The sequence below is a fragment of the Lagopus leucura genome, unplaced genomic scaffold (assembly GCF_019238085.1).
Source record: "Lagopus leucura isolate 7727_CA_CO unplaced genomic scaffold, USGS_WTPT01 Super-Scaffold_100012, whole genome shotgun sequence".
NCBI lineage: Eukaryota > Metazoa > Chordata > Aves > Galliformes > Phasianidae > Lagopus > Lagopus leucura.
Window position 1 is genome coordinate 20,609,423 of NW_024962267.1, and position 27,182 is coordinate 20,636,604.

Consider the following 27,182-nt stretch of genomic DNA (forward strand, 5'->3'; position numbering starts at 1 on the left):
CAAGCAGCAGGCTCCCACGCCTTCCTTGTCACTCTGACAAGCACAGCCCAGGGTCAAACACAGCCCTCAGGAACAGACCTCACCAGTCCAGAATGGAGGAGCCTGTCCAGAGACAAGCAGCCAGACCACAGCACGAAGCGTGCCAGCTAAGAGGAGCTGATCTGCACCCACTGGGAATCATACAGTCACTGCAGTTGAAAAAGACCTCTCAGATCCCCAAGTCCAACCCCAACCCACCCCACCATGCCCACATCCCTCAGTGCCACATCGCCACAGTTATGGAACACTCCCAGGGATGGTGACCCCAGCACTCCTGGACAGCTGTGTCACTGCAGCACTGCCCTTTCTGGGAAGAAATTGTTCCTAATATCCAACCTGAAGCTGGTATTTTAACCAAAAATAAGGCTCCACACACACAGACACACACACACAAAATCCTTGGCAAGTTAAAGATTTAGCAACCAAAGTAGAGTTAAGATAGATACACACACAGAAATATATGCACACATGAATACACATAACCCTTCATTCCTGAGCCAACTCAAAACAGCCTTGTTGCTGTCTAACAGCATCGTACACTCCTGAGCAGCCACTTTCTGCCAAGATTCTCCAATTCAGGCTCACTAGGAGAACTGCACAGAAGCACAACCAACACCCAGCTGACTCCACAACGAGGGAATGGCAAGCACACACCATCTGCACATCAGTACAGGTAAGAACAAGCTGCTGCTAAGCCAGCCCCAGCACCCCAATACCCACAGGCACATCCTGTACTGTTGTCACTGTGTGGCTTAGAATCATAGAATGGTTTGGGTTGGAAGGGACCTCAAGGATCACGATGCTCCAACCCCCCTGCTGCATGCAGGGCCACCAACCTCCACGTCTCATAGCAGCCCAGGCTGCCCAGGGCCCCATCCAACCTGGCCTTGAACACCTCGAGGGATGGACAGGGCATCACAGCCTCTCTGGGCAGCTGTTCCAGCACCTCACCGCTCTCACAGCAAAGAACTTCCCGCTGACATCCAACCTCAATCTTCCCTCCCTCAACTTAAAACCACTCCCCTTCATCCTGCCGTTATCAATCCTTGTAAAGAGTTGACTCCCCTCCTTTTTGTGGGCTCCCTTTAGGTACTGAAGGCTGCAATGAGGTCACCCCGCTTCCGCAGCACCATGAGGCACATCTAAGCTGTAGGAACAAAATGACACCATACTGAAAAATATCACTTCCATTCTCAAAGCTCAAGGCGTAACAGGAAAAAGGGGAAAACCATTCTCTGCACAGATTGTGCATTGAACTGGACCAAAACACATAAATACCCTCGTGAATGCCAGCTTACAGCTAAAGAGGGGAGGAAGAAGGTAAAGAGGAGGCATCTGCCCCAAAACTTGGCAAAAGATGAAGGATCTCCTCCTAAAAAAATACAGGGCTTGTCAAATCCCTGCTTCAGGCTGAGAACAAGCCACACTCTCCCTTCTCTCAAGGACAGTGAACTCTAAGTGGACAACTTTCTCATCAAACAGACACGGACTATCACTGCAAGTATTCACTAACTGAGCTCACATTGAGGCCTGCCCTTCCAGGCTGATGCATGCCTGCAGCATGCTGACATATACATCAGGATCAACAGCCTGTTATTTTAAAGGACAGAAACAACTACTCAGAAAGTTCAATAGCACACTGCTTTCTAGCAGCCAGTTTCTCCAGATTGGTGAAATAACATCTACAGCTTTGATGCAGAAGTGGCATTTCTAAGTATTTCCCTCCACCCCCTCCACCAGCAGGTTTTGTTTTTGTTTTGATACAGATTCAGAGAACGTGGGGGAAAAAATAAATAAATACATTAAAATTTAAGAACATCCTTGATATTGCTCTGCCACTTGTGCCAGAGTCTCCACAAATACGTTGGACTCCTGGGTGCCAAACCTACCAACAGGGCGGCTTTGAACCATTGATAAGTGATCCCAGCAGAAGGAAGAAGCTTCCAGAAAGACTGCAAAATACCTCACTCATAGGAAAAAAAGAAAAGGCTTTGTATTGTATTACTCTTTCCAACAGAAAAGCAACCAGAGAAGGAGCACTAGCTTTACCATTCGGTTGTACTTAAAACAAGCAGATAAACAAAACAAGAAAACAATAGCAGTGTCTGGAGTACTTGAAATATGTTGTCATCCTTGTGGTAGAATTCCGATCTTCGTGCTCCCAGCTAACAAGCAAACACAGTCTTGACAATTCCTGAAAATTAAGTTCTACCTCGTCTTTAAAAGCTGCAAAGTTATTCACCAGGTTTCCTCCCATCCCTTTCCTGATGTGCACACTGAGAGCTGTTCAAGCTAACGGCCTTGCAGAAAGTTTCTCTCATCTGATTGCTAGAGCCCTCTAAAGATTAAGTAACTGTTACCCAATTACTTTGAGCAATTATCCCCAAAACATCCCATTCTCCTGTGCAATAGCATCCACATTTGCCTTGACAAAAGCAAGCAGCGCACACACATTTTGCTGGTAACTAATGCTTTTTTTTTTTGGTAAGGTAGTTTTAATACTATGTATTTAATATAAACTACAACTACAGAACTAAAGAAAAAAGAAGGGCAGAGAGGGGCCCAGCTTGTAACCTGACATGCAGCAGCTCTGCTCTCCCAGCAGGAATAATACATCCCGCAGCACTTCTGGACCTGACCGCTGTGCAGCTGCAGTGTTAGCAACCTCTGGCCTACTTCTGGGCACATTAGAGTCCAACTGTATTTACGCTGACAGAGACAAGCAAAGGTTGTGACGACTTATTGACGCAAGAGCTATTTGGTGCTCTGTGCCAAAAATTAATCAGTGGAGGAGGAGGAACTCTCCTCAAGCACCCAGTTAGAAAGTGATTTGGTGAACTGCTTACAAAACAAGCTGAAGTCTTGCCTGACAAACAGTGAGAGGTCGGGACACGGCAGCTCCGGTTTAAGACAAAACCCACTGACCAGAGGGAGATGTTGTGCATGCTCTTGTCACGTAAAAAAAACGTGGTGTTGATCCTTCAGCAATACAAACCGGTGCTATGTTTGTTTCGATCGCATCTCAAATACATTCGGGGTGATAATTATTACACGATACCGACCTTGCAAGACAGCGGCTGGTCCTACCCTGCTGCAACTCTGGGTGCTAAGAAAGAAAACAGAGTCCAACGATCCATTTAAAACAGCTACTGCACAAAGACAGATTTTAAAGGAAAAAATGTCAGACTCAAGGAGGAGCATCACCCCTACCTGCCAAGAAGCCTTCACAATAAACCTGTTAGGAGCTACCAGCCCGCAGAACAGGCCTTCCACCTGCTGGAAAGAAAAAACACCTAATGCTAATCAGATCCTTGCTGTCAGCAGGGAACACATTTCCTAAGCCCTCCTCCTCTGTTTGTTAAGCTGTAAGGACTGCATGCCTTCTCCCAGCAGAGGCTGCATGAGATCAAGGACACCTTGCTCAGAATAAAGTGCTCAGAAGTTTTGCACTTTTCTCCCAAAGTGACAAGTCAAAGACTCAAGGCTTGGATGGACTACAAGAGCCTGGTCTGTATGTGCCAGGCTTTCTACTGTTCTGGGTTGTTTTTTGACCAGCAAAGAGAAGGAATATCAGCTTGGTCTAGTTCAGGCTTTGATCTCTCTCCACAAGAGCAGCTCAGGCATTTTATAGAACAGGAACGTGCTACTGTAGGGGAAAAGTGTTAAAATAAGATGCTTCTTTTTAAATCTACCTTAAAACTAAGGTTACAGTTAAAGAAGAGAAACCTGTCTGTTAAACTAGAAAGCACAAATTTTAAACACTGAAATAGAATAAAAATCCACCTCAATGGATCATCTTTATGCTTTTCTAGCTCAAGTGCATCTTAACATTACTGAGCTGCAAGGTTTCTCTGCTTGAAGAATTTTCAATAGATCAAAATAGTGGAACCAACTTTAGAGTAGTTTAACAGTAATAAACCCACAGTCCTCTCTTTGCTCAGCAAGTAAGGCAACCGAGTGTGGCAGCAGCCGTGGCAGCTGGGCAGCACCCAAGCTGGCTAGCTGGATGTCGCAGTGACTACATCCACAAATAACTGCATTGATCCTGGCCTATCGACCAGAAGGTGAAACCTGAGAGCAAAGAGTCATTACACAGTAGTTCATGGACAGCAATGCCTTAAAAAAAAAAAAAAAAAAAAAATTAAAAGAGAAAAACAACAAGCACTCAACATACACAATTCAGTGTGTGAAGTGCCAGAGAGCCATCCAGCCCCACAGCCCCCGGACCCTGTTAGCTCACAAAACCCAATGGGGTTACATGACTCCAGCAGCAGCCTTTTGGGACAAGATGGGTACCCGAAGCCAAGGCTAGCGGGTCAAAGCGCACTGGCTACACCTCACTTCTATTACAATTTTCCCTGTAAAGCTATTTATGTGGTTTGGCAACATAACAGCTACAAACAGAATGAGTACATAGATTCTTGAATAGTGAAAGGCTCAGGATTGATTTTTTTTTTTTCTTTTTTTAAAATGATTTCTTTGAATTCATCTGTCATTCCTCCAACATCCTGATCCCAGCCCTACCACAGAGTGCAGCTGCAGCACAGCCAGATTTTCCACAAGTTCTCTCCACTGCAAACAACTGCATCTTGCCCATGCTTACAAGTACCTAGAGAAGGATTAGGTGGCCCTGGCAAAATCCTTCTTGCTCATACATCCAGATGCCACCACTTTGCTTCTCAGTCAGCAAAAGGGTGCAGACCCCCAGAGGCATCAATTTGTGGCCATACAAGCCCTGAAGCAGTGCCCACACTCGCCACTCACTGTGGAGGGATTCAACATGAAGGCCAACCGTGCTATTCCCTGCAAACACCAAAGCAAAGTAACCAAACAGATGACAGAAAGAGAAGAAAGACTGAGAAAGTCAAACTTAACACTCTCAGTCCCCACTCCCAGGAAGATCCCAAGCAGCGTATTAAAGCTGTTCATGGAACCATAGAACGGCTTGGGTTGGAAGGGACCTCAAGGATTACTAAGCTCCAACCCCCCTGCCACAGACAGGGCTGTCAACCTCCAGATCTGGTACCAGACCAGGCTGTCCAGGGTCCCATCCAACCTGGCCTTGAACACCTCCAGGATGGACGGGGCATCCACAGCCTCTCTCTTGGGCTGCCTGTTCTTTCCCTCTGACAGATCCTCACAAGTAGAGGTGATCAGCATCCTGGCCTCCTCAGACTTTTGGACCAACCCTGCACGATCACTCTTGTAGAATGCACAGGGACCCCAGAATTCAGGCTCACAGGACTGCTCTGAGGTGGCTTTTACAAAGATAAACAGGCCAGATGCAAACACAAGAAAGCTTCAGCCTCGGCTGCAGGTTCCCTGTCAAAGCCAGTGCTGTGGGTCATCAGGAAGACTGTTGGTGCACGTTCACCACAGGGCGAAGAACCCCACATGTGCTTCTGTAGCACCCCAAAAATGAGTGCCACCAGTAGCACGTTCAGGCTTAGCTGCCCCAGGGACACTGGCCAAGAGGCAGGCAGTGCAAGGCCTCCCCAGGCAGGAGGCCATGCTGTGCCACCCCTTCACCAAGGCAATGGCAGCCAAGCTGGCCTCTGCTCCCTCCTGCACCTCGGCATCTCCTTTGGGCACAGAAATAGCTTAGTAGTAGCCTATAGAAACAGGCTTTACAGCTAAACTTATCCACCCGATTACATTAACTAACATTCCCAATTACTGTCCTCATACACGGATCCTCACTGTGGGCTGCAGAGGCACAGGTGATAAGTCAGAGACCACGGCTGTGGTGTGAGGCTCATAAACACCAACATTTGCCTTCCAGTGTATTTTAAAGCAAGTAAGAACACAGCAGGTGAAGCATCTCCAGCAACTAGCAGAACAACAGCTATTTGGTTAACTATAAAACAACTTTTTGTTGTGTGGTTTTTGTTTGTTTTTTTGTTTGTTTGTTTTTTAAACAGATCCCCTAATACACTGAATTTTAGCTTTCTTGGGGGAATAATTAATTGCATATACCATTTCTCATTGATTATGATGTTAAATATATTAGCAGAGATTCACTTGCCTGTTCTCTTGCACAGTCATGGCAGCCATAGCCCCTGCCCAGCCAGTACACCCATGGAGGAGGAGAAAAGAAAAGCAACCACTGAAGTTCAAGGAAAAAAAATGAAAAATTAAAAAGCCACAAACGGAAGAGGTAACAGAAACCCTTCTTGAGACACAGCCTAAATAGATACAAACAGAGAGCACAGAGATACTCATGAAATATTGCAGCCCAGGGTGAAAGGGAGACTTGTCAAGCCTTTACTGAAGAATTGAAGAATCAACTCATCCACAGTTCTTCCTTCTCTGAACCTGATACTCCCTGTTCAATCACTCTTGGCTACAAAGTCAGTCTTGGTAGATGTAAGAGATACAAAACAAGAAGAAATCCTAAAAACTGCAGTAAAAGAAGCATCAGTGGAATTTTTTCCTCCGTCCTTCTCCCTCCCAACCAATAATAAAAACCTTCTGAAAGAAATCAAAAAACCTTGGTCAAAGCTTTTGACCAAGAGCTCTCACAAAGCAACACTTTCTTTTCAAGTGGAGGCAAACAATGCCTACCAAAGCCCAGGTAATCAGATGGCCAAATTCCTACTCTTAAAGGAGGAAAAATGCTACGTACGGCTGACGTTCATCCGAGGGTAAGTGGATTTTCTGCCTCTGCTCTTGAATCAGTCAGAGTTAGAGGAATGACTGAAGCACTCCTTCGAGATCAGCACTGTCCTAATTGATCTGACCACAGCAAAGCAGACAAGCCTCATCAATGCAAGAGCCTGGCACTTAAGAAGGCAAGCTGAATAATTTAAAATAAATACTGAGAATATACTCCTTACAGTCTAGTAACAAATTTAACTTGGGGGAAGCATACATGAGAAGATGCAGGTCAAACTAAGGTTGACCAGAGGTGAATACCAAAAATGCAGTAAGGATATGGAAAAAGGTCTTTTTACTTTCCTAGTAAGATACAAGGGCTCAAGGACTATCTTAAACATTATCATCCGACTTCAAAAGTGCAACCTTTTTTCCTACCCTTTTCCTATCCCACATCTCATCAAAATAATCCAGTTATCTCTCTCTCACCATAAGTACCTGCTTCTCATCTTTATACTGCAGGATACATCACAGGCTAAAAAAACTACTTTAGAATTCTTCAAAAGCCTGCTTTAAAGTGCAAGAACTGCATTTAAAGAAAAAATAGAAGCAAGAGGAATGTACTTAGCAGGGACGCTGACCTAGAAGGAACTTCAACTTGAACCTCAAGTTGAAGCACAGAACAATTTTTCTCTTTTGAGGGTACAATGAAAACCTCATACAGAAAGTCTCCGCTATTTGATGCTCCAGAAAGTAAAAACTTCACAGGTTCCATGGCAGCAGTCTTAACTTGCATTGTCCTCACAATGATACTGTTCCTGTTAGAGGAAATCCAGGACGTGCTCAGCTTACACATCTGTACGCAGGTGGAATATGCATTCAGCCATATGTCAAAGGAAGAAAGGTAAACACACAGTCTTGGTCTTGCAAAGGTGTTTAGCTCTTTTAACCAAAGCTTTTTTGCATAGGCTGGTATCACCTTCCTGAAAAGAACCATCTCTGCAGATCAAGCACACCTTGTTTGGATCACAGAACTCGTGAGCTCTAACACAGCTCATATCACTGTCCTTGTGATACGAGAACTCCCATCATTCTGCAGCCGTCACACCGACTAAATGATCAACACAACTTTTGCTTCCCCATTTGATGAAATACAGCTCTTTCTCCCAGCCACATTACATACGACAGCGCACCACACCGCTTTTCACATGAGTGACAACCAAACCCAGAGAGATGCATTCTAAGGATCATGAAGCAGCCATTTCTTATGCACAATGAGAAGTCTAATCTTCCACTGGTACGCCTTTCAAATTTTCTTCCAGAGCTGACAACTTTACTGTAACAGGAGATTTTGCAGAACACCTCCTACCTCCGCTCACTGTCAAAATAACATGCAGTCCTCAAAGCAACTTCCCCATATGTTGCAGTTTAAGATAGCTGCCAAAGCTTTTCCTTGGCTGATAGAATATCTACAGTATAGCCACTACAATTAGCCCGTTCTGAAAAGCAACCTAGGGCACTCAACCCAGGCAACAGAAAGATCCCCTTAGCACACGCTTTCTCAGTAATGCATTTAGAGAAGAAAAAGCTGACAAGTACAAAAACAAGAAGAGGCCTCAAGATGCCAGCATTGACCAAGAATGGCAAAAAGCTCTCCAACAAACACAGGGAAAAAAGTCAGTCGTAAGTCTGAAGCAGGGACATCTTCTCAGTGTTTCTTGTACTTATCACCCCCGTGGCCACGCTGCCATACAGCTTACTTTATCCCACATGGACCAGCAGCAGCAGTGAGTATTTCTTAGTGGCAGATCTTGCTGCTGAGTTTATTTCTCAGCTGATCCCCACGCCTGGAAGGAGTTTCTCAGGGCAACAGGTTCAAGACTGAGGCTCTTGCCACTGAGTTCCTGCTCCTTTGCTGTCCTGCCCACCAGCTGAATGCTTCCATTTAACCAGCTTCACACTCTCAGCAGTGGGGAAAGCAGGGATACTAGAAATCCCTGTCTTCTCATGTAGAGAAGAGACAGAATGTGAGATAATGGTTGTGCCCAAACTCACGAGTGTTCTACTTGTAAATAGAGACCTGGATGCCCAATCTAAAATAACTCAGCTGTAGCAAAGTGAAGCACCAGACAAGCAGGGGCAAGCATAGATATGCCATATCCAAATCATCTTCCAGACAACAGCCACCAAGGATCAGCCGTGCCCAAGCTGTGCTGAAGGAAGACTGGAATTTACTCGTATGCTCTTTATGTTTATTGAAAGAACGCTCTTGTCCCCAGATAACTTACAGAAGCGGACTGATTACTGCCAGAAAGTAGGTCAGTGTCATTTAAAGCCAGTTTGAAATGCATCTCCACAGAAACTTCTTAATCTTTAAAAAGAGAATGCATAAAATATTTATTTTATGGTGCAAAATGTTTGAAAGACTAACAGGGAAAGCTCTTATGTATAGTGCATGAAATGGCTTTCCATGCCTCATTAAGCCATGGAATGTGAAAGGAGAGTGGCTTCTTACACTTGGCAGATAAAATGCCACACAAAAGTACTTCTCAGTCTAGCAAAATCACAGCACATGACTTGCTAACTCATTTTCCTTGTGTTCTGTGATCACTTTTCTGCTTTGTCTGGTATCTCCTCTCAGCTTTAATGATCGCACTGCAGATTTTTCCATACTAGATAGGCAACTCATTCTTAAATTTCAATATTCCTAATTATCAAACATTCAGCACTTCAAGATGTAAATAACATTTGCAACCCTGCAAGAGCAGCTCTGAAGAAGGAATACAGCATTTGCATTCGGACTAATTCCTGTAAGATAACATTTCATAAACAAAACGCTTCATTGAGCACAGAGATTTCCAGTTTTTACAAAGGAAAGTGAACTTTAAACAAATACAAATCAGTCGAGTGATTAACTTTAAGCATTTAGGTTTTTTTAAACTGGTCTCTATGTATAACCGGTATCAGTAGAACAATCTTTACTGATTAAAGAATGACATTACAGTGAAACTTAAGCCACTGAAAATTAGGTGAGAGAGGCAGAAGATGACAGCCAAAAATCATTTCAGGTCAATGAGAGGAAATTAAAAAAAGCCCACATCCATGCCTTGCCTGGGCAGACTTGGTTGTGCACAAGAGGTACCAGCACTAAAGGTTACATAAGGTAAGCCTAAACTGTGGGCGACATAGCAAGTTAAGAAGTGAAACTAAACATGCTTGTCCATGCATCCCAAACTTCATCATAATCCTAAACGTTATCTTAATTTGACTAATTTTCTTAATTACGCTTCGCAGCATCTTGATATTTTATAGCACAATTTCAGCATTTTTTCAGCTTTGTTTGAGCACTCAAGCAGCAACTCCTCTGCCAAAGGGCACCCGGTGCCTCTGCACTTTGTGGTGATGAGCTCCACATAGCTCCCTCCTTCTGCCTCCCCAGCCTTCAACTGCAGCCCCATCCCCTCCCCCTGCCCCCAGCCTGCCCAGCAGTTCCACCCAAAATGATTCACGTTCCTGCCCAGGCAACCACAGAGCTTACCAGTACCTGCAGGGAGCTGGATGGTGCTTCATTAGGAGCGGCTGGTGCTTGTGGAAAAGAGGGACCCCAGCACCACACTGCTGTTCCCCCTGCTCCTCAAGCTCCTAGGAGCTGATTATCCCAACCCAGAGCTCAAGTAAGAACTGCAGAAAGCCTCCGAGCCAGAAATCAGCAGTAAGAGGTCATGGTCTTTCCCCTACAGCTAGGGCTTAACACAGCCTGGAACATCCACTGGAAGCTCCTGAGGAGTCACTTCCCTTGGGGGGGGGGGGGGGGCCCCACGACACCATTTCTTCTCCACAGATTCTTATTCTTTTAGCAAAGTTACTCCAAAGTATAATACAAGAAATGGCAACAATAGGGGAAGAAAAGTCATTTTCCTTAGACTACCTAATTGTCCATATCTTTTTTGCCTTGTTCAGAGAGAAGCCTTCAGTATGCAGCTATTCCCACAAGACAGCTTTGCAGAGTGAAGGAAAAAAAAAATAAACAAGAAAACACTTTCATTCAGCTACACTGCAACAATTTCATGGTGCTACTCCTAAAAAGTCCCATTTGTGATAGGTTTGGAGAAGATTAGAGAAGAAAGCTCGTATCCACTGAAGCAAAATTTAATAGGCTCTTGAGTTAAAGCAGAGCGTTCCCTTAAACAACACACATCATTAGTAATAATTACCCATAGCTGTATAATCAAAATAGCTATCAAAACTGACATGAGAAGTCCAGATGTCATCTTTGGCCACGCTTAGATATTGTTTCTACTAAATGTTATAAAACTGACTCTCAGAGAGAAACAAGCAGTAAGAACACCATGGTGTGAGCTAGAGGTAAAAACCCACCACAACACACTCTAGAATATCAACCCAGCACTTGGAGATATGGCCAAACAAAGCCAACATCTAAAACACCATAATGTAAAAATACTGTCAAATCACTTCCTGTGCTTTTATTTTATTTTTTTAAGGTGAAGAACTTGCAAAAATTAAGAGATCTCCAGCAAAACAGCTGACGACAGGAGTCCTTCACTTCAAGGGTTACTGCCAATGTGAAATTTCCTCCCAAACACTGAGGATTCACAGCTTCAGCTCACACTGAGCCAACGCATACCTCACTCCAAGCTCCTGTGTGTGACAGTGGGCCAAGAAGTTTAGGAGCTGTAGCTCAGGAAAATGCATATGTATCCAGAACCACCCAGTTCTGCTTCTCTGGGCTTGAGGCAACCAACTATTCCAGCAAGAATCACACCAAAACATGTCTGTTGCAAAAGTCTTAAATTGATTTTTAGCACCACAAAAACTCCTCCTTGCATGGCAAGCTTCTGCCTTCTGTCCTTGGCACTTCTTACAGGACTCCCTCACACATCTTGGGAACCAAATGAGGGCAAGGTGAACAAGGGATGAGCTCGCATTCAAATTAAAGGAGAACAAGACAAATCAGCCATGAGAGCCAACAGAACAGCCCAGCTATTAATGACATCTCTCTTTCCAGAACATTGGGAGAGATGCTGCTCATCATTAGGTTTATTTGCTGGTTCTTAACGTAGCTGTGTGCTCAATCTATCCAACTACTGTGCAGGAAAATGGAGAAGGCCATTAGCTCCTCAGTGTCTCATGGAGAAACACAGAATGGCCTGAGTTGAAAAGGACCACAGCGCTCATCCAGTTCCAACCCCTGCTGTGTGCAGGGTCACCAACCAGCAGCCCAGGCTGCCCAGAGCCACATCCAGCCTGGCCTTGAATGCCTGCAGGGATGGGGCATCCAAAGCCTCCTTGGGCAGCCTGTTCCAATAAGAACCATCCACATACTTCAAAAACAGACCTCTAGAAAAGCACTGTACTGCAAAAACTGTATCAAAGCTGAATACCTACATGCAGAACACTACTCATACATATTTAATTTCCCCACTCCCTGTAACACCAGAAAGATGTCTGAAAATCTAACAGACTGCTACATTACGGAATTATAAAACAGGTATTATGCAAGGTTCAGATTTTCAGCCTTGCTGCTTCTAACCTCCAGCATCCAAGTCTGCTGCAACATTTCTTGCTCCCAGCCTCAGAAGCCACTAATGGACTGCTATTAATCATCCTGAAGCACATATAAAATCCTTCCCCTACAAACACATGGTTCCTTAAATCTATGGAGATGCTGATTAACTTTAGTCTTATTCAGCTGTTAACCCAAAACTGATTCAATGGAAGTCACAAAAGCAACCTGTCGAAAGCATAATTAAGCAAGCAGTTCCATGTGCCTCGCCACTGCTGGATTACCTTTCTGTGGTCACTGTTCCTAACCAAGAATTGAAACAACCAGCAATACTGGAACACAAATAAAAACTCTTCTTCCAAGCTCACAAACCTAAAAGCCTAACAGTAGCTTACCTGACACTCACTAAATACAAATCAATACAGCTCAAAAGCACAATTGAAACGCACAGTTTTGTAGTTTTCATGTCTTAAATTACAAAGCACATTAGGGATAATCCCCCGGCCAGCACTGAGATGGATTAATGAACTCTTGTTCCCACTAAACTCTGCTTTTGTACTAAAAAGTACTTCCAATTTAAAAGAGGTTTCTTCTTAAACATCAACTAACACTCACTAGCAGAACTGTGACCACTCCCTGTAGGAATACCATATAACATTAAGACTTATCAGTGCAGTTTTGGCAGAATTAATCATCAGGTTCACATCTCAGCAAACACCCAGACCTTTCAGTGCGTTCAGGTGCACATAACACAACCATCAGAAAACATAAAACAGGCAGAAATTCCTCATGGCTGATAAGAGCAATGCAACTTTCCACCTTCACAAGATCTCAACTATGAAGAAAGAAGCAAAGACTGAATTATTACTCTGACAAAGCAGCAAAAAGCAAAAAAAAAAAAAAAACAAACCAAAACACAACACAAGGCCTTCTCATGCCACATAAACTATTATGCAGTTCAAATACAGCACATTTTTGGCCAAGCCCAGTGATGTCTGGCTCTTGTTTCTAAATTCAAAGGGGTTTTGTCCTTACCTGGATGGCTTTGGGAGCTCATCGCTGGTAACGTCAAGTCCTTTGGAGAAGGGATTGGAGACGGATCAGTTTCCACACAAGTAACAGCAGCTCTAAAGAGCTCCAATGCTTCACTGATACATAGAAACTGAAAGTGGGGGTTAAATTATGGCCACCTTATAAAATCCAGGGCAAAGTGACATGCTGAGTTGCACACAAAGTAATCCAATATGGTGGCAAAGTATCTTCTAACTGTTTTCAAACTGGGAACCTGCAATAAAAAGATGTCTGCATTAGAGAATTAAAAATTACAACTATTTTAATTATGCATTATACTTTCCCCCCCACACCCCAAGGGAAGAGATTAAGTGAGGATATCATTTTAGGCACTGAAAGTTGCAGAAAGAATAACTTTCACAGCTATGAGTGTAATCTTAAATAACCATGAAAATGCAAATATTTAACCTTGTAAAAACAACCCAAAAAAACTTTTCAGCTACACATTCAAGCCTTAAAAACCTAAACTTGCACGTTCATTCTGATCCTTCAACAATACCATATGAAGCCACTTCAGTCCAACAGCTTCCATATTTTAAAAGCCATATGCATGAGTGGTAACTGTACTTCACACATCTGTTCCCCGAAGAAGTCTAAAGAAAAACTTCTTGGTGCCAAGAAGTGGTCTTGGAGCAGGAAGGAAAAAAGCCCACACAATCCATTTCACACCCACTCTGCACAAGCCTCCAGCAGTTTACTGAGAAGCAACATCATACTGCCAAGGAAAAATCCACTGCTCTCCATTATTTTTAAGCTGCATATTAAAGAAAGAAGAGAGCAGAGCGCCAAGTTAGCTCACCTAACGTCCTTTACACACCCCAAAAATAATCCAAACAGAGACCTGCCGCAGATACACGCTATCAGGTAGAGCCACTGAAGCAGGCAGAACGACTCGACTCCTTTACACAAAGCATTACATGAGCACAGATTATTTTCCTCCTTTGCACCAAAAGCATCGTCAGCACTCAGGCCCTCAGCAGAAAACTTGTAGACCCTGAGGACACCATGGTAGAAGACAACAGTCCAGAGGAAACAGACTCGCTGCCCTCACAGCTTCGCTAGCAAGATCAGTTTGCACCCAGCACCCCGTAACCCACTTCACGCTGCAAGCCAGGCTGGCACAAACCAGCCAGCCCATCTCCATTAAACCAGCTGATGCTGCCGAAAGCAAAGCAGGCAGCACTCACCCCAAGCTGCTCCAGCAGCCGATCTGAGGGTGTGGTAGCCTTCAGCAAAGGCAGCAATATTCCCTGGGCGGAGGACAATTATGATATTAACTACTACTGCTGCTTGCACAATGAGCATCTGCCCACAATTTATCTTTGCCATTGCATTCCAAACAGTCCCATTTATTCTTGGAAGAGCTCTTACCTTACTCTCCCTCCTGTCATTAGCTATTGGTGTTCCCTTTCAGTAGGGCAACAACAGTGGGTCTGAGACTTAAACACCAGCACAGCCACTTCTGTTGGGCTCTGCTTTATGACGGTACTTCCTTGGTTTGCAGAACAATGCAAAGCACACGTTGTTTCAGAACAACAACACAAAAAAAACCAAAACCTTTCACTGTCTGTTTCTCCCTACCGCAAGTTTTTCAGCATTACAGCTCTCCAAGCTTCCCTGCCTATCTTGCATTTTCAGAGACCTGGAATGCTCTCTTACGTTACACATTAAATTAAGAGAAAATTACTTAAGTGTCATTTCTAATCCCTACAGGTCTCTGCCATCTCAAGTGTTCTTCCAGTTCCATTAATTTGCACATCCTGTTGAAGACTCAGGTCAGCTTGGACCAGACATTAGCAAATACTAGTATCATTCATTTCCAATGAAAATAGCAGGTAATGTTATGGCACAAGCAATCTCAGCTGCAGATAAAAATTCAGAACAGAGCTAACAGATTCTGGAACACACAGGCTCCTCACAAAGAAGGATTTCTTCACTGTCTGAATGATGGAGCACTGGACCAGGCTGCCCAGAGGGTGGTGGATTCTCCTTCTCTGGAGATATTCAAGACCCATCTGGACACCTACCTGTACAACCTGCAGGGTGCCTGCCTTGGCAGGGGGGTTGGGCTAGGTGATCTCTAGAGGTCCCTTCCAACCCCTACTCTTCTGTGATCCCCATCTGCCCATTTACATGATGCAAAATGAATAACAGAGAAAATAATGAAAATATATATATATAGATATATTTTTTTTTCCTTTTCTTGAAGAAATTCGACTTGACACAGCAGCAGCAAATCCGTATAACAGCACCTCTGGTTTTACCTGTACCCAATCCTTCCCCCAAAGGTCTACCTAAATTCAGTCATGCATAAAAGAGATCCTCAACATTAAACTTCTGCATGTTTGGGGCTACTACTGCCCGGGGAGAGCAAGAACAATAGAAGAACCACACTCAAATTTAGTTCACCTATACATTTGTTACTACCTTTAAAGAATTCCTACACTTCTTACACAGGAGTGACTAAATTACAAGCACAACAGACCTCCCCAGGACAGGCACAGCAGCCGTGTCATGACTTATCTCACACTAGCTCCTTGTTTTCAGTTACCAGTTGAACTGATCTCAATGCAGTCCAACGAGAGGTTCCTACAGCAGCCAAGAGTTGTTTTCGGGGTCCTACCTATGACAGTTCTTCCATAACTTTGTCATTTCGCCACCACCTTACAAAGCATTTCTCAAAAGTGGAGAAGCAAAAGGTTGCCTACTCCTATGCATCAGATGTTTTGAAGCCTACATGGCTTTTCCAAGAAGGTTCTCTCATAGAAGGAAAGAAAAAAAATACACACAAAAAAAGAATAAACAAACACAGGGCTTGTTTTATTTCTATGCCACTGCCTTCCAAGACAAGAGCAACCACCACCTTGGCTATAACACCTGAGGCTGTTCAAAGCCAGGCTGGATGGGGCTTTGAGCAACCTGCTCTAGTGGGAGGTGTCCCTGCCTATAGCAGGGGGTTGAAACTGGACGACCTTAACTGTGCCTTCCAACCCAAACCAGTCCGTGATTCTCTAAGAAGGAGGGATTCAGCCCACACTGCTCACAGGCTCCCTCTCCCAAGCCCCACAGGCGCAGGAAGGACTGGGTCAAGACCTGGAAGAGCTGCTTTGGCAGCCCACCTGGGGATGAGTGGGTATTTGTTTACAGCAGCACGATCCTCGGCAGCTTCACAACTCACTGTTTTGGCCAGACAGGCACCCGCAGCCCCAGCTCCTGCAGCGCAGGCTCCAAAGCTGCAGGGCTGCTCCAGCAGAGCCAGCGAAGGCTTGTTTTGCTTCAGCTGCACCCTTGTCACAGCCCTCAGATAGCTGCTGATGCCTGCCTCTGCTGTCACCTTCTTGCCATCAACTGCTCAGGAACTTCTGTATCTGCAGCCACCATATGGTATGATACCGGGGGGTTGCAGCTGCTTGAGACCCTGGCTTCCGAGTTGTTGTGGTGGCTCAACAAACCAGCATGCCTTATGACACAGCTTCCCTAGATGAAAGGCACTGATGTTAATTTCGCTTCTTATCTTACTCATCTCATACCAGCAAGCTCAACACACCGCACACTCAGTGCTCAGCAGTAAGTGGGCAGGCCTTCCATTACGCACCTGCACAAAGCACCTTCACGAGGATCCAACTACCTCTTCCAAAATCTAGAAAGAAAGCAAGAGCAAATTCACCAGCAGGCGTCAATTCATCACATTTCCCAACAAACCACCTATACACCGGAATAATAACACGTATGAAACAGCCAAGAGAGAAGGCGTTTGGCTCCTATACACAGAATCATTTAACAGTTCTCTGTAAAAACCGTGCTTCTAACCCTGAGCAGTGCTTCCTTGCCTGCCTCCTTTCTAACTGCATGACCAGCTTAGATCCACCACCTCCAAAAGCACACTCATGCAGACAGCACTCCACCGCTCCGCTCTGCTGCACTCCTTCCATACACATCTCAACCTGTTTTCCCCCACTCTCCCTCCCTGGCTATCTGAACACAATCAGGATGCAGGACTGCATGTGAACCAGGAAGTCCAAGAAATCTGACTGTTTTCCAAGATTATTTCCCTGCATTTTGCAGCTGCTGGAAGCTTTTTTTTTTTGTGGGTGTTTACTTAAAAACAATTAACAAGACTCCTGCTGTTCCACCATACAAATGTTTTGACGGTGCAGATATTCATCTCCCTCTTCTCAGCCCATCTCAGATATGCCCATGCTAGTCAAACCTGCAGATGTGCAGTAACCAATAATTAAGATTACCATAGAGTTGTGTCTGCAAAGCTCTACTCTTCAGAGTTTAAATCACTACGGTATTTCAGCCAAGATCAGAATCTTGGCCTGAGGGTTAAGTACCAGGATCATTTAAAGCCAAGTCCTTTTGCTGCAGGATACCCATATCTCAGTGACCTCATTTCATCTGCAGCCCCTGTCAGACACATCCCATCAGCAACCTCAGACAGTAACACTACAGCGAGCTGACAAGATCACTTGAAAATCACAGTTAAATGAAATCTGTCTGCTGACTCAACGCATCTAAACATGCTGCAAGTCATATGCATGCTACACAGCCCATCCTGCTTTGAAGTTCATTCTGGAAGTCCAATGAGTGCTGCTTTGCCTTTTGAGAGGACAAGCAAGTAATCTCAGAGAAGGCAGCACCAGAAGGAATACAAGGCAAAAGCCTTCTGCCTGCTCATGCTTCTTTAGCATGCAGCAGCACTCCAGCACCTTGGAGCCTCCAAAAAGCCATGGAAACACCTTCTATCCAAAAAGCATTAATTCATCTGTGTTTACTTATTCAATGTGAGGCAGAAAACAAGATTTTCTTCAAAATCTACCGAGGTTTTACAATTCTTGCTCTGTAAACAAGCAAATAGTTTTAAGCTCAACCCCACATGCTCAGCTTGAGATGACAACAACCACAGCTTGATGCTTGCTTGGATTCCTGCTCATAACACGCAGCCTGCAAACGATCCAGTGCTGCAGAATACACGAGCTTCGTACAGGCTTCTGGATTTCATGAGGCAGCCCCTTAAAAAAAAAAAGAAAAAAAAGTGCTGCCTTCACTGTCCAGGGGTTGTTTTTTAAAGACTGTCAATATAGGATCTGTATACGAAGGAAGGAGGAGATGAGGAAGAGAGAGCAGGCATACAGCGGTTCGAAACAATAATAATAATAATGATTTACATCTATTTACAGCAGAGGCAGTGTGAAACAGCCTCCTGGGCTGACTCCTCTCTCTAGGGACCGTGCCTCCAGAGCCACCACTTTGCAAGATGACAAAAATAGTGGTGGTAGTTCTCAGGACTCGTGCAACCCTTTGGCAACACCACTTCAACTCTTCTCCAGCAGAAGACAGCTTCACTGAAGCTGTCCCAAGAGACCAGGATTCAAAAGCATCGTCCAGTTCCACAAGCTTTTATTTCTTATAGTTTCAACAATATCCAGAACAGAATTGTCACCGAAAACATATTTGGAAGCCTCAAACAACACGAGGCATCTTCTCAATGTGTTTTAATCCTTTGAAGACTGTGTTTCTGTCTAAGCACGTCCTGCAGGAGTAATAGCTTTTATTTTTTTATAAACAGACTGCACTGTAAGACACAGCATCCTCTCAATGCTCACTTGACACATACGTGTCAGCATACCATGACAGTAATAGAAACTAAAAGTAGAACATCAATTTGTATCCCAGTTCTTCCAAAATAAGAAATATTTTGTGAAAAGCTGGATTCCCCTTTCCATTCCCAAGTACACTGTATAACCAGAAGCGTGACAAAACAAAGGGCAAAGTGGTGTGGAATAAATTCCACTCTGTAGACTTTAAGCCTTCAGCCCGGAGATCACTGAGGGGCATTACCATGACAGTATGCAGAAACATGATTAATAGAAGTCACCAATCACCACAAAAGGGATTTCCATTCTTTCTCTAGGGAAGACTTCACATGGACCCCTAAGAGAGGAAAGTATCAGTATATACCAGCTGGAAAATTACAGCAAAGCATTACATGCCCCTTCTTAGCAGTACGCAGAAACTCTGACTCAGGGTGCGAGGAGAAAGTTCTCATGAATTACAAAAGCAAACAGACTAACAGCAAGTCCTTCTGCAGAAGATCATGACACAAGTCACTGCCTCACAAGGGGTGCTCCCTTGAGAACTCTCCTCTGGCAGACTGCATCAGCTATCCAGAGCTGGCTCTCCAGTGGAAAGGCTGAAAGGAGATCATACTTGTGCAACTTCTTTTCCCTAGAATGTAAGTGACAAATGTTTGTTTCTTGCACCAATGCACGTTTCTCTTCCACCATCAAGAAAAGCCACACGCTCAGCTCTGCTTTGCCCCACACTGACATGATGGAGGTCCATCTTGCAAAATGCTTACTCCTTACAGCTGTCTGCATTGCATTAAGATTACACATTAAATTCTAAATTAGTTTCCACAGCAGAAGTTGGTAGACATGCATTAAGTTAAGAATACCTGAGTGAACTGGCAGATGGAAGTACCTGCATGGCACTCAGCCATCCACTTGGACAACAGAAAACCAGTCTGAGTACCTGAAATATGGGTTTTAGACCCATTTAACTAACAACTAAATGAAAAACCTAAGCTAATTCAGCTATTACAAATAGCTTCTCACCAAAGGTACAAGAGGAGCCTGCCTGTCACCAAACCGGATGGTGGTGTGCCACGTCTGTGCTCAGCTTCTTGTCTCTATACTTCTATACCAGCAAAACAAGAAGTACTTACCGTAAGATCAAAAGCCCAACACAACCAACTGAACGCACTAACCAGCTAAAAAACACAGAGCATTACCCACTACTTCAAGGAACTAAAACACCACGTTTGTTTAGCAAGTGTTGACATTTCAATGCCAGCCCTTACAAGTGCTATTCTCACATGACAGCCAAGGGTAGAACAAATATTGTGTTTCCGCCTCTCCCTTCAACTTCCACATTCAAGTGCACGCTGTGAGGATTTATTACTTACATGCGTGCACCACACATTTTAACTCTGTGACAGGTTCTGTATGGTACGGCACTAAGAAAGGGATTCAGTATCCAACTGTATTTGCTCTAAGTGTTAAATTATAGTATATGTACATTAAGACTACAAGAGTAACTGATACCTACCTCGTATTAATGCAGTTTCTTCAAGGAAGGCTATAATACACTGCTAGACAGTTCCTGGCAGTTGCTTTTGGAGCAGTCCTGCTCTTATTTTTAGACAGTGGCTTGTCAAGCAAGGCCTTGCAATACAAACAGCGCTGCACATGCACCGAAATCACCACCCAGTGCAAAAGGAAATGAACAGCAGCAACAAATAAGAAAGACTTAACTGATTGTGACCTCACTGAATCAATCCGTAGCTGTTCAAGAGCAGCAAGCATATGTATGTAGTTACATTATTTCTAACAAAGCTTCTCAAAAATAATTAGAACAACACATTTCCTGCAGTTTCATAGTCTTTTATTTTTTGTAAGAAAAAACACACAATTACAGATGTCCACGGCAAGCAGACTTCTGAAGGAAGGTTGATTTTCCAAAGCTTTTTTGGAAAAAAAAAGTCAAGTCAGTTGCTCAAATGGATCTCCAGTGGCAGCCCTTGCACTTCAGCCATTTAACTCCAAAGCACCAGAGCACACGGAAAATACAGCGTGAGACACTGATACTACAGTAGAAATGAATTTCAAAGTTAAATTAGCTTGTATCTGCCTCTATTTAAGGTTGGCCCCAGCAGAAGCCTGCAAGTTATACAGGCTTTCCTCACTAATTTTTGCACGCCAGGGGTTGGACTGGGTGAGCCTTGTGGGTCCCTTCCGACTTGGGATGTTCTGTAATCAAGTACATCACAGGCAGGTCTAAACTCTCTGACATGTAACCCAAGTATGCGAATGTATCATCTTCAGGAGCCCTAGCAAATCTGTAAATACCACCTCATGTTTAGCCTGTGGGAGCTCCAAGTAAAAGTGGGCAATGGCTTGGATCCTCCCCCACCTCATTTTAAGCCAACACAGGTCACAGAAGAGCAACAGTTTGAGAAATACAACCGACTGTGTGTAAAACCTGGGAATATGTAAATTTGCAGGATTACAGAACCTTCCCTGACTAGCAAGACTCTGGCAGAGGGTCTGAAAGAGCAGGATGCTTCTGAGCTCGATCCAGTTTCTCAGCAAGAGCAGCAAGAACAAGCAGTCTCACAGATGGATCCGCGTGGGAGGGAGAAAGGATAAAAGTCTGCCTCGAGAGCCTGCTCCAGCTGCCACTGAAGCCTCAGAGGAGTTGGTACAAATTGGGCAGCTACCTATAAAAATCTACTCTGTCTCAGCCATTTCTGAAGCCCTGCTCTTCCCTCACTCCATTTTTCTCCTCCAACCTAGTATTCCTGCACTAGAAGGAGTTCAAGTCAGACAGCTCAGCACAGCACTTAACAGAAGCTGGATTAATACCAGCGTACTGAGGGCAGCATTTGTCTTATTTCTCCACTCCTTTGTAGAACACCCTGCACACAATTCAACAGCTACAATAATTCAGAAGCACAAGAAGCCAGAACTCTTGGAAAATACTTGATTGAGAAACGACAAAAAAAAAAAAAAAAGAGTATTAGTCTTCAAGCCTCCTCAACAACATCCTCAGTGCCAGGCAGGTTTTCTGACCAGCAGACAAGTCCAGCTGAAGCACCACACCACGAGCACCGGCTTCCTGTCGATACCTGTGATCCAAACACAGTCCTTCAACATTAACATCACCCTCATCTGTTCAAGTTTCAGCAGTGTTTCAAAACTCACCACTGCAACACATTCTAACACTTCAGCAGCACTGCTTTCTCTCTACCCTGCTGACCAAACCAAGTGGACTCAGCCACCACTTTCCTGCAGCTTTCAAAACAAGTCCAAAATGCAATTTCTTACCTGCTTGCACAAGCATACACATACAGCTTTCCTCTTTCCAAGTAGCACAATACAGCCAAAGAAAAATGCCAGCACCTTTAAGCACCTAGTTTTGGGAAACCACTGAAAACCTTCAGCTTTCCAACTGCATTTTCACTCCAGCTTAGTTTTCTCAACTGCCAAAAGTGCACAAATCACAACTTTTTTACCTAAGATTGTCTATTTAAGCTTTCTTATATAGGTAGGGGAAAGCAGAGAGAAAAACATCAAACTTTACTGTTCTACTTCAGCTGTTACAGCCCACATCTGAACTTCATGTTCCTTCTGACAAGAAATCAAAATTACTGGTCACTAGCTGTGCCTAACCCATCTGGTCTACCAACAGAAAATAGCTAAGTACATGTGTCATCAATCACTGTTAATTACTTCATTAACTTGAAAAAATATCAATTTTTTTTTTTTTTTTTTTTTTTTTTTTAAGAACAAACATTGTAATGCTAGTTTGAACTAGCATTAAGTTCAACCAGAAACTTGATGAAGGCTGCTCAAGCTCACACTGCACATCGTTAACCAGGTAGCCCAGCTAACAGCACAGTGCTTGTAGCTGTACTCTGCGTGCTGGCTACAGCTCAACTCATCCAACAGCAGCATGTTCTCATCCACAAAAGCTAGAATTAACACAGTTTTTGTGTTTTCTTGCTTCTTTCTTGTGGCGAAACATTTCTTGTATTTCATTTCTTCTTACATGCAAATACTAAAAGCAAAACACACTTCCCACTGCAAAGCAGTAACTCAGGAGCCTTCTGCATTTGGGGCACAGCTGGAAGATGCCACTTCTGATTGCCATTGCTCCTCCACGTCCAAGGAGCGGGCACATCACTGAATCTAACTACCCCATTCTTCCCAGTGCCAGATCTTGCTGCATGGCAGCTTTGCACTGATGTAAGGAAGGTGGATGAGAAGGTGGAAGCCTTCTGAACAGGCACCATGTCTCCCACATCCTCCATCTTCCACAAACTGATCTCAGCCCTATCCAACTTCTGGTGCTACTTCACCATTTCTTCTTTTAATCTGCCTCTGTTTTCCTATGCAGTATGGCATGTAGCTGTACTGCATTACCTGCACACCTTTTCTCAATACCAACATGGCATTGCAGAATCACAGAATCACCAAGGTTGGAAAAGACCTACAGGATCATCCAGTCCAACCATCCACCTATCACCAACAGTTCTCACTAAACCACGTCCCTCAACACGACACCCAAATGTTTCTTCAACACGTCCAGGATCAGTGACTCTACCACCTCCCTGGGCAGTCCACTGCAGCATCTTTTGGAAAAGCAGTATTTCCTAACGTCCAGCCTGAATCTCCCCTGGTGCAACTTGAGGCCATTCCTTCCAGTCCTACCTACCCCCAGATTTTATATGGAAAGTATAAAGGACATTGCACTGATCAAAACCTAGAGCTTCGCCTCCAGAGTGCCTTCCTCCCACCCCAGTGAACACAAGGCGCACTGTTCAGTCTCTGGCTTACCTGCCCAAGCTGTTGAGGCAACAAGAAATTAACTGCAGGAACATGCCCAACAGGCAGCAGTCACCATTAGAAGATAAAGCAGAAGTATATCTTCCTATGCACAGAAAATCCAGGCTTTTCCACCCATTTTGTTTTTAAATTACAAGTCAGGCTCTCTCAAACCACAAACATGCCCAGAATGGAAAGTTAATCACCATCACCAGACAAATGTTAACTCGCATGTTGAAGTAGAAGAGGGTTAAATTGTAATAACAGAGAGCACTCTTTAATAAAAACTTGAATCTTCAGTCAAAAATGTCAAGCTCGTGGCCAACAAGCAAGAATATTGTAGTATGTGCAAGGAAGGAACAACTGGCACAGGAACTGGGACATACTTTGTGGACTGATGCAGTACCTGCCATGCAGTCCCTTTTTGGTGTATTTTAAAACACTGTCAGCCACCACTTGAGAAGACTTCAGCTCCGTGCCATCAAGGAAGGCTTAACTCCCCAGCTCAGATATGCAGGGCTTCACATTTTGTCAAGTTTCTGCATCTATCCTATTTCACACCAGGTGCTGTAGATTACAACTTACACTGCTCTTTACGGCTTTATACATTACATGACAACTTTCACCTCTCTATGACAGGCAAGGAATCAAGCAAAGCAATTTAAATGCTGTTTTGCCTCTCTTCAGTCTTCACTGTCAATTATTAGAGCATCATAGCCTAAACTTGAAGTCTCTTATTCAGACTCCTGGGATTTGGCTTTTCGCACCTTCGCACTCTTTTAGATATCCTCCTCACTAGGCCATGTTCAGCTTCAGCAAACACACCACCAGGAATTGGTTGGCTTTGATGAAGACTCTGGATTTTACTATTCTCTGAAAACGTATGTTTTGGTGCCAGTTTTAAATTCCAGCAACCTCAGACACTGCAAAGTAAACATGCCTCTGTCACCTCAAGACATTCTGCACACAAAGCATGCTCCAAGGCTGGAGCGAGGGGAAGCAGACTGCAGGAATTTAGTTCTGAAATGGAATGGAGAGATAAGATCAAGCAAAAAGGAGCAGAGGCTGCTGACAGATCTGCATGCACGCAAGCCAGTGAATATGCAAATAGACAGACATTTCTACTGAGAGTTCACGTGCTTTTGGTTTCTTGCAAACTACTTCAAGCCCTCTAAAATATACTGCATACAAGTGAGCTACACAACTCCAACAGGACATCGTGCAGGACAGTTCACCTTGACCTTGTTCAGAGGAATGCTGAGATATTTTGGGGGTAGAAAATTTGGCTCAACTCTGAATATCACAGTACTTAAGAATCACTTCGGACATTTATCTTTTACTACTCTCATGTGGAAGTACACAAAGGACTTGACATTAAGCTGTAAAACAGCCTGACAAAGCTGCCTCGGGAAAGAGCTTCTTGCCCAGAAGATGAAACAGTGAATTTTGCAAAAGATTTCAGAGAGAGGGGAAAATAAAGGCTGTCTTGACTGCGCATCCCTGTAGACTGACCTTACAGAGCCGGTGCTGCAGCTGACGTGACTTGGTAGCAGATAACCCCAGGAGCATAGAGCTGTTTCCAAAAAGTGATACCAGGACATCCATTTGCTGTTCTTGAAGTTTTGAGAGGAAGAGACACCCGACAGATGCATTATATACTATTACATAGATATATATTCTATGTCTATAGACACTGGAGCCAAAGAAAGCATTTATTTTCATTTTCACTTCATTTTATCTGCTTACTAGCTCTGAACCAGAGAGACAAGCTCAGGAGCTGGGTTTGGACGCAGCACGAGACGCACATCTTGTATTCTGTAACCCAAACAGTGCCGGGAGCACATACAGCTCTTCACTACCACGGTGGTAACAGCGCTGCTTTGGTAACGAGCCTGTTTCCTAAGGGAGGAAAAAAGCATTCCAACTGGAATACCTGCTTGACAGTCCTTGGCCTCTTTTGGGACAAAGTGTGGGGGTACGTCATCTACCTGGCAAGCATAGGGAGCACAGATACTTCAGTGATTGTTGGTATCAAATAGTAAGCATATAGAAAAGCTTAAGTAAAAAAGAAAAACAGACCTTTTCCAAGCTAAGTCATCCGCATATGGCACAACAGATCCGAAACAACTTCCCAGCAACATAAATCTCTGCAGAGAGATGAGAGCAGCCTACAGCTCCTCAAAAGCAGGAGCTTCAGCCAGCAGCGAGGCTTCGCATCATCACCCATAAATCTGTGCAGAGCAGCAGTACTCCGCAGGTAGCACTCAGCACAGCACTGGAGCTCCAGCAGAAGGCTTAGGACAAAACAGGCGTGATGTCAGGGAGGCTAAGTGAAAGCTGAAAGGTTTGTGAACGCCTGCTTGAGGAGACAAAATCCACAAGGCAAGGAGAGGGACAACAGTCAAGTGCAGGAACACCACGCCTGCACCCAGGCAATGCTCCATCAGCAGCCACCCCAGAAGCCATCACTGGAAGCAGATTCCCTGCTGCCAAGAAGACACTCAGTGACACGGCCGGCTGTCATCCTCACTCAGCAGCCTCCTGCAGCTGCAGGAAGACGGTACCTTTTCCTATGTTTGCTTGATTTTCACACCCACTTGTTGGCTGGTTACAACATATGCTCTGAACTCAGTTATCTGCATTCAGTGGATGCGATAATTTAGGTTTTCGCTGCCAGTGTTAAGAACGAGCCTCAGAGCTATACACTGAGGCCCTGGAATTTAAATATACGATAACACTGTAAATAAAAGGAAGCAAATTCCTTAAGGAAAACCTTCTCGCATGCCAGATCAGTTCCCAGTAGTAACTGCTGTGCTTTGACAAGAGATAAATATTTACAGTCTAGAACAGAGAACACCTTGTGTTGCAACACTCGGAATGCAAGCCCCACTGGTACTCTGTATACTTTAGTTATTTTGATGATTTTACTTTTTTTTTTTTTAAACAATCTGAGCATCTAGAGGCACACACATTGCATCTGTGCTACCAGAACGAAAGCGCTAATATAAGACACACAGAGAAATTGTCAGATACCAAATCCAGAGCTGATTTTCACAAGAGACGTCGGCTCCCAAGTGGGTTTACATTATTCACAGCAAAAGTCTAAATTATAACCAATAATACAGCTGCAAGATTTGATTTTTCTTAGAAGGGCAAAAAGACAGTGGGTAGGAAGTCTATATTTAACTCTTTAGCCTGGGGTACACCACACTAGCAGTATTTCCAGAAGGAGGGACACATAAGCTCAGACAACAGTTTGTTCAGCTTTTCAGCTTGCCTCCCAACATCCCATCTTGATCAGCTGCTTCCAGCAAAGGAAAGAATTAGGGGAATGTCATTCAGAATGGCACTTGGGGGCTTTAAGAAGGAAGGGGACAGACTCTTCATCAGGGTCTGTTGTAAAATGATGAGGGGAAATGGTTTCAAACTAGAAGAGAGAGATTTAGATTGGATATAAGGAAGAAGGTTTTTACAATGCAGGTGGTGAGGCACTGGCACAGGTTGCTCCAAGAGCTGGTGGATGCCCTGTCCTGGAGACACCCGGGGTCAGGCTGGAGGGGGCT

General features: G+C 44.2%; 1 long non-coding RNA gene across 2 annotated transcripts in view; it reads right to left on the reverse strand.

Moving 5' to 3' along the window:
- Nucleotides 1-27,182, reverse strand: part of LOC122181659 — a 76,543-nt gene that overhangs the window by 39,918 nt on the left and 9,443 nt on the right. For both annotated transcript variants that reach the window (XR_006179534.1, XR_006179535.1), the window contains exon 2: nucleotides 13,193-13,442. This is a non-coding gene — a long non-coding RNA (uncharacterized LOC122181659). The remainder of the gene's footprint in view (nucleotides 1-13,192; nucleotides 13,443-27,182) is intronic.